The sequence below is a fragment of the Sciurus carolinensis genome, chromosome 15 (assembly GCF_902686445.1).
Source record: "Sciurus carolinensis chromosome 15, mSciCar1.2, whole genome shotgun sequence".
Classification (NCBI taxonomy): Eukaryota; Metazoa; Chordata; class Mammalia; order Rodentia; family Sciuridae; genus Sciurus; species Sciurus carolinensis.
In genome coordinates this window covers 41332387-41340461 of record NC_062227.1, presented here as the reverse complement: position 1 = coordinate 41340461, position 8075 = coordinate 41332387, and the positions used below count along the sequence as shown (strand labels likewise).

General features: G+C 36.0%; 1 non-coding gene across 1 annotated transcript; it reads left to right on the top strand.

The window, feature by feature from the left end:
* Window positions 1-1347: 1347 nt before the first annotated feature.
* Trnad-guc (transfer RNA aspartic acid (anticodon GUC)) lies at window positions 1348-1421 on the top strand. The gene has a single exon. It is a non-coding gene; the product is annotated as a tRNA-Asp (tRNA).
* The last annotated feature ends 6654 nt before the right edge of the window (window positions 1422-8075 follow it).

Sequence of the window (8075 nt, the reverse complement as noted above, 5' to 3'; positions counted from 1 at the left end):
GATTAATTTAGTTTGCATATTTTACAGATAAGGAAACAGATGCACAGAGGTATTAACTTGTTTGTCAGAGACGCAGAGTGAATGAGCACTAGAGTCCAGTGCTCATTCAGCTCCCATCTGCTGCTTACAATTAAATTCGCAACAGTTTTGAAAACGAGATATATAGAAGCCTATTGAAACCAGGCATTCCTATTGCATAATGATGCATCTAGAATGGCAAACCTGGTCTCATTCTTTTTCATGTGCTTATTTCAAAACGCAAGGATGGCCTCTCTTCCACATTGCCATGATCATTTTATATCAAATTAAAAATATTAGTTGAATAAATGAATTTTTTTTGATAACATTATTTCATCTTTCCTTCTGCCCAAATCTCTCAGCATCTTCTACTGAATTCTTTCCCCTGCCCAGCTTCCTTTTTCTCTTTATTTTCTCCCAGGATCTAGCTAATCTTTACTGCTTTTCCTTCTATGCAATATGAAGAAGGAAGGTCAAATTTTGAGGGAAGGAAGAAAGACAGAGAAAAGTGGGATTTTTTCCCTCCCTTTCTATTTTTTTTCTTTTTTCAGGTGCAAATATTATTTTAATGTCATACATAAGAAAATAAAAATTAGATGCCCACCATCAAAAAAGTTCTTAAAAAATAGCTCGCATAATTTCAACTGCACTAGGGTATTATCTGAATACTCTTTTTTTGGGGGAAGGGGGGTGCCAGGGACTGAACTCAGGGGCACTTGACTACTGAGCTCTATTTTGTATTTTATTTAAAGACAGGGTCTCACTGAGTTGCTTAGCACCTTGCTTTTGCTGAGGCTGACTTTGAATTACTGATCCTCCTCCCTCAACCTCCTGAGCCTCTGGGAGGCACCACTGCATCTGGATGAATACTCTTAGAAATGTGGATGTTTGAGTCCCACACAGGTGTTCCAAATCTAATTACAATCATGCATCACTTAATGACTGGCCTACATTCTGAGAATTTCAACATTAGGTGATTTCATTGTTGTGTGAACATTATAGAGTGTACTTACATGAACTAAATTAGCTACAATGTCACTAGGCAATATAATCTATAGACTGCCATTGTGTATGTGGTCATCACTGACCAAAACTTTATGTGATGCATGATTCTATGTAGAAGCTGTGGGATAATTATCAAACTTCACAGAGATCCTAAAGTAAATTGAAATCTGTTCATTGATGCAGTGAATTACATCATGATAAATTCATACAAGAGAATACTAAGCAACCATGGAAAAAGATAATGCAGATCAATGCAAATTAACACGGATAAATATGCACAATTTGTTGAGTAAAAAGTCAGGTTAAAGAATAATAGATTTGGACTGGGAATATAGCTCAGTTGGTAGAGTGCTTGCCTGTCAAGCACAAGGCCCTGGGTTCAAACCCCAGTACCACAAAAAAAAAAAAAAAAAAAAAAGATTTAAGATAATTTCTTTTATTTTGTAACATATCTCATGCATGTAGTATATAACTTATTATATATGCAAAATATAACGTATTATGTAACAGGTATGTGTGTAAATATGTCTGAAAGACTATAGAGGCAGTATACTGAAGTGGTATTAGAGGTTTCCTGATTTTGAATTTTTAATGAGTCTATTTTGAACCATTCATAATTAGGGGAAAATACTAGAATTAGAAATTTCCCAGGAGCTCCTCTCTTTATTTTTTTCATACTTTTTATTGGTATACTATAGTTGTACATATGGTGGGATTCATTGTTACACATTCATACATGCACACATTGTAGCAATATAATTTGGACAATATCATTCCCCAATATTTTCCCTTTCCCTTCTCTCCTCCCTTCCCCTGGTTCTTTTCCTCTCCTCCACTGATCTCCCTTTGATTTTCATGAGATTTCTCCCCACCACAAACAACCTTTCTTTTCCTTTTTTCCCTCTAGCTTTTACAGGTGATAGAAAACATAAGATTCTTGACTCTCAGAATTTGGCTTATGTCACTTAATGTTCTCAATTCCATCCATTTTCCAGCAAATGATATGATTTCATTCTTCTTTATGGCTGAATAAAACTGTATAGTGTATATATACCACCTAAGTGTCTGTTGATGGACACCTGGGCTGGTTTTATAATTTGACTGTGGTGAATTGTGCTGCTATAAACATGGGTATGCATGTATCACTTTATTATATAACTTTAATCCTTTAGGATAAACGCTAAGGAGTGGTATGGAGTGGGTGCGATGGTGGTTCCATGTACAGTCTTTAGAGGAGACTTCATACTGATTTCCATAGTAGGTGGTTGTACTAATTTACAATTTTATCAACAGTATAAAAGTGTTCCTTCTTCTCCACATCCTCTTCAGCATTTTTTGTTGTTTGTATTCTTGATGACTGCCATTTTGACTGGTGTAAGATGAAATCTCAGTGTAGTTTTGATTTGCATTTCCCTAATTTCTAATGACATTAAACATTGTTTTCATATAATTGTTAACCATTTGTATTTCTTCTTTTGAGAAGTGTATGCTTAATTCATTTGTTCATTTATTAATTGAATTACTTGGGGGTTTTTTTGGTGTAAGGTTTTTTAATTCTTTATATATTCTAGATATTAATCTGGTGTCAGAAGAGTAGCTAGCAAAAATTTTCTCCCACTTTGTATTTTGATGGGAATGTCTTGCTGACATTCTTAATTGTTTCCATTGCTCTACAGAAGTTTTGCTATTGACATCCTATTTATTAATTCTTGGCATTATTTCCTGAGCTTTTAAGGGAAAAAGTTATTGTCTGTGCCTATATGCTGGAGTATTTACCCTATGTTTTGATCTAGGAGTTGCATAGTTTCTGGTCTAATTCCTAGATCTTTGATCTTTTTTAAGTTGACTTTTGTGCAGAGTGAGAAATAAGGGTCTAGACTTATTCTTCTACATATGGAAAACCAGTTGTCCCAGAACCATTTGTTAAATTTTCTCCAATGTTTGTTTTTGGTACCTTTGTCAAGGATCAGATGACTATATCTGTGTGGGTTTGTCTCTGTGTCTTCTATTCTGTCCCACTGGTCTATGTGTCTGTATTTATGCCAGTACCATACAGTTTTTATTACTATAGCTCTGTAGTATAATTTGAAGTCAGATATTGTGGATGCCTCCAGCATTGCTTTTTTTGGTTTAGAATTGCTTTGGCTATTCTTGACTTTTATTCTTCCAAATGAATTGTAGGACATTTTCCTTTACTTTCTCCAGTTCTGTGAATAAGGTTATTGGTATTTTGATGGGAATTGCATTGGATCTGTATATTGCTTTTGGTAGGATGGTCATTTTAACAATATTAATTCTATCTATTCATGAGGATGGGAAGTCCTTCATCTTCTGTGTCTTCTTCAATTTCTTTATTTGATATTGTATAGTTTTCATCATAGAGGTCTTTCACTCCCTTGGTTAAATTTATTCCTAGTCATTTTATTTTTTTTGAGGCTATTGTGAATGGAATTGTTTTCCTAATTTCTTTCTCAGCAGATTCATTATTGGCATATAGAAAAGCTATTGATTTTTGTATGTTGAGTTTGTAACCCACTACTTTGCTGAATTTGTTAATTATCTCTAGTAGTCTTCTGGTGGGATCTTTTTGAATCTTCTAAGTTTAGGATCAAATCATGTGCAAACAGTGATAATTTGACTTCTTCTTTTCATATTTTTAATCCATTTTATTTCCTTCTCTTGCCTAATTGCTCTCTAGAATTTCTAGTACCATGTTAAGTAGGAGTTGTGAGAGTGGACTTCCTTGTCTTGCTTCAAATTTTAAAAGAAATGCTTTCAGTTTTTCCCTATTTGCTATAATGTTGACTTTGGGTGTTTTATATATACCTTGTATAATGTTGAAGCAGATTCCTTCTATCCTGAGTCTCTTCAGTGTTTTTATCATGAGTGGGTGCTGAATTTTGTTGAAGGCTTTCTCTGCATCTATTGAGATGACTAAGTGATTTTTGTCCTTGATTCTATTTATGTGATGAATTACATTTACTGATTTGCATATGTTAAACCATCCTTGCATCCCTGGGATAAAACCAGCTTGGTCATGATATACAATCTTCTTAATATATTGTTGAGTATGATTTGCTAATATTTTAAGATTTTTTTCATCTAATTTCATCAGGGTTATTGATCTGTAGTTTTCTTTCCTTGATGGGTCCTTATGTGGTTTTGGTATAAGTGTGATAATGGTTTCATAGAATGAATTTGGAGGTGTTCCATCCCTTTCTGTTTCGTGGAAAAATTTGTAGCACATTGGCATTTGTTCTTCTTTAAAGGTCTAGTAGAATTTAGCTGAGAATTCATCTGGGTTTTTCTTTGTTGAAAGGCTTTTTATTGCTGCTTCTATCCCATTGCTAGTTTCTGGTCTATTTAGGTTTTCTACATCCTCTGGATTTTATTTTGACAGGTCATGTTTGTCTAGAAATATATCTATTTCTTCTAGGTTTTCCATTTTATTGGAGTTTAAGTTCTCAAAATAGTCCCTAATGATCCTTTGGATTTCTATAATGTGATTTCTCCTTTTTCATGTCTAATTTTGTTAATTTGTTCTTCCCTGTTTCTCTCTCTCCCTCTTTTTTTTTTTTTTTTTTTCTTTTGGTTAGTTTGACTAAGGACTTGTCAACGTTGTTTATCTTTTCAAAGAACCAACTCTTTATTACATTGATCCTTTTTATTTTTTAAATTCTCTATGTCATAGATTTTGGCTCTGATTTTAATTATTTCCTTGCTTCTACTTTTAGAATTGGTTTTAGAATTGGTTTGTTCTTGTTTTTTAGAGACCATGAGATGCATCATTATGTTGTTTATTTGGGATCTTTCTGGTTTTTTTTGTTTTTTTTTAATGTAGGCACTCATAGCTATAAATTGTCCTCTGAAAACTGCCTTCATAGTGTCACAGAGGTTCTTGTAAGTGGTATCACTATTCCCATTCAATCCTAAGACTTTTAAAATTTCTTCTGATTTCTTACATCATCCATCCAGCCTTCAAAAGTATATTGTTCAACCTCTATATGTTTATGTAGTTTCTGTAAGGTTTTTTAAGATTGATTTATAATTTCATTCCATTATGATCCAATAAGATGCAAGGAATTTATATATATATTTTTGGATTTGCTAAGAATTGCTTTGTGGTCTAAAATATGTCTATTTTGGCTACATGAGCCCCTGAGAAGAAAATGCATTTGGGTATTTTGGGATGAAATATTCTACTGATGTTTATTAGATCCATTTGATTTATAATATTTTTTAGGTCTGAAGAGTCTTTACTGAGTTTATGTCTGCAAGATCTATCTATTGGTGAGATAGGTGAACTGAAATCACCCAGTGTTATTGTAATGGATTTATCTTAGTCTTTAATTTGAGTAGTGTCTGTTTTATGTAATTAGGAGCACCAACATTTGGGGCATAAATATTTACTATCATTATATATTCTTGTTGAATTGTTCCCTTTATCTCTATTAAGTAACATATGTCTCTGATTAATTTTGGCTTGAAGCTAAAAGAGTAGCTACTCCTGCGTGTTTGGGGGCTCCATTTCTATGGTATATCAATTTCCATCTTTTCACTTTCATTCTGAGACTGTGTTTGCCTGTGGTATCTACAGCCTTTGTGTTATTTCTCTCTGTTTTTTGTTGTAGGAGTGGGTGTTCATGAGTGGGACCTGAGGGTCCCCCCGCTCCAGAAGTTTCTACTCAGGGTCTATTCATTAGTTTGGGGATTTTATTTCTTCTATTCTTTGTATTGAAGTATAAATGAAGTTTGAGTTTGGATAATTTGTGTGTAGAGCAAAGTATGCTGTCTTTTTGACTGGGTTAATTCAGCAGCAGAGTCTCTATACTGTAAAATTGTATTTCTGTGGATTCCTAGCACTTGACAGAAAAGGGGGAAAAAACAATAGTATCAACCAAAGCAAACAATATTCGACATTAAAATAAATACCCAATGCCTACTATGACATCTATAACACCAATTACCACAAAAACAGGAATAGTGGGACTGGAATTGCTAACAGCAAAAATAATAAATAGCCATGAACTTGATCAGACATTAAAGTCAATAGCAGGTGTCAATTATATCATCCACAGTACCAATCACTGCACCAACATGAATGGTGGGGCTAGGAGTTTTTAAACCAAATAGTTCTAAAAGATGGTAAAAAATACAGTTCATTAAGAGAAAAGAATATAGGATAGGAGGGTAGAAGAACGTTTAAAACTTTCAAAATGTAAAGACAGAAAATGCAGAAGAGATAGACAAGTGGTGTTTATAATGGAGGAGGAGAAAAATGGGAAAAAAAAAAACAAAGCAAAGGGGGAGAGAACAAGAGAATCTGGCTGTTAGTGGGAGAATAGAGAGATAGATAAATAAGAGAAATGAACAAACAGGAATAAAGCAAAACAATAAGCAAACCAAAAATCCTAACCCTCAAGACAAGGAAGAATAACTATCATTAAAAATGATAAAAATGAGAAAATAAACATATGAGGAACATATTTATTTATTCCTAGAAACCCATCAGCACAGCAAGAACGCACACACACACAAATCCATAGTGAAAAATGAGAGAATTGTCTCCACTGAAGTAGTCAAAATTATCAAAGAGGATGGGTAGTCACCGCCTCTGTCCAACTGTCCCTCTTTAATTTCTTCTTGGGCTGGGCACCATGGCACACACCTGTAATCTCAGTGGGCTGAGACAGGAGGATCGTGAGTTCAAAGCCAGCCTCAGCAAAAGTGAGGCACTAAGCAACTCAGCGAGACCCTGTCTCTAAATAAAATACAAAATAGGGCTGGGGATGTGGCTCAGTGGTTAAGTGCCTCTGAGTTCAATCCCTGGTACCCCACCCCCCAATTTATTTTCTTCTTGGGCTGTGTACCAGAAGAGAGCAAGAGCAAGGGCTGGGGGTTGTTAACTCTTTCCTCTTTTTTGTTGCACACCCAGCTGCCAGCTGGAGTGTCCTAAAACAATAGGACACTTCAGGTTCCCTTCTCACCCATACTAGTTAGGGTAGAATGGGTAGTACTGTCAGATGGAGTTTTTTCTGCACAGACTAACAAGATCAATGCACTCCCAGGGTGAGGCTGCTGCAGAGTTCTAGGAGTGGAGTTCAGGAAGGTGGGACTTAAGTCTAAGTAAGACTCGGGGCTTCGTTGGGCAGTATCTGTTCTGGAGAAATTAGATCAACACACCCCTAGAGTCAGGCAGATGTTCTTCTGGGAATCTGGATCTCAGGAGCCTTCCAAGAATTCTACTCCTGCGTCCAGGGAGTCAATCCCCCACACACTGTGCTTCCCATGAATACATCCTTCCCGGGCTTAGTCCCTGAGTGTATTCACACCTTCCTTTTCCAGATCCTCTTCAGCTGGTCATGTGAGCCACCAGGCTCAAAGGGAAAGTGAGTTGCAATCCCCTCCATTTTTCTGACTTGAATCCCCTCAGGTACAATCTTCTCTGTGCCTGTTTCAGTCTCATCCTGCTAGTTACACCCTAGGCCACACAGTACAACGGGGGCAGAATGGCAATGTGTGCTGTGGTTTACTGACTCCCACAGCAGCAGCTGCAGTGTGACCACCTTAAGATGACTCAGCTCTCTGCAGTCAGTTCAGCAACACAGAGCACTTTTCAAACATCAGTTTGCTATGAAGCCTCTGGATCAGCTAAGTTCAGGTTGCTTTTCTGATCTACATGATAAATTTGTCTGTTGCGTTGAATCTCTATGCTATCCCTCCCCTCTGCAGCTAATCAGTACCATTGCTGGTTCTTTGTTCAATGAACCTGAATTTCTGGGTCTCTAAGAGACTCTGACTTGTCTGGTATTGACTTTCAGTGAATTTCCTTTTTCACCTACCTCGCTGAGAAGCAGTAATTTCACTGCCCAAATGCCAAGCTGTGGAGCAACTGCAAATGCAGCTTTCCTCTAATCTGCCATCTAGAATCTCAAGGAGCCCCTGTCTTTAAATGACAATGTCAGAGAAGCTTCTGAGGAGGATTAAATTAATTAATATCATTTAAATAATTTACCACATGGAAAATGTTTTATTCATCTCCTCCCTGAGCC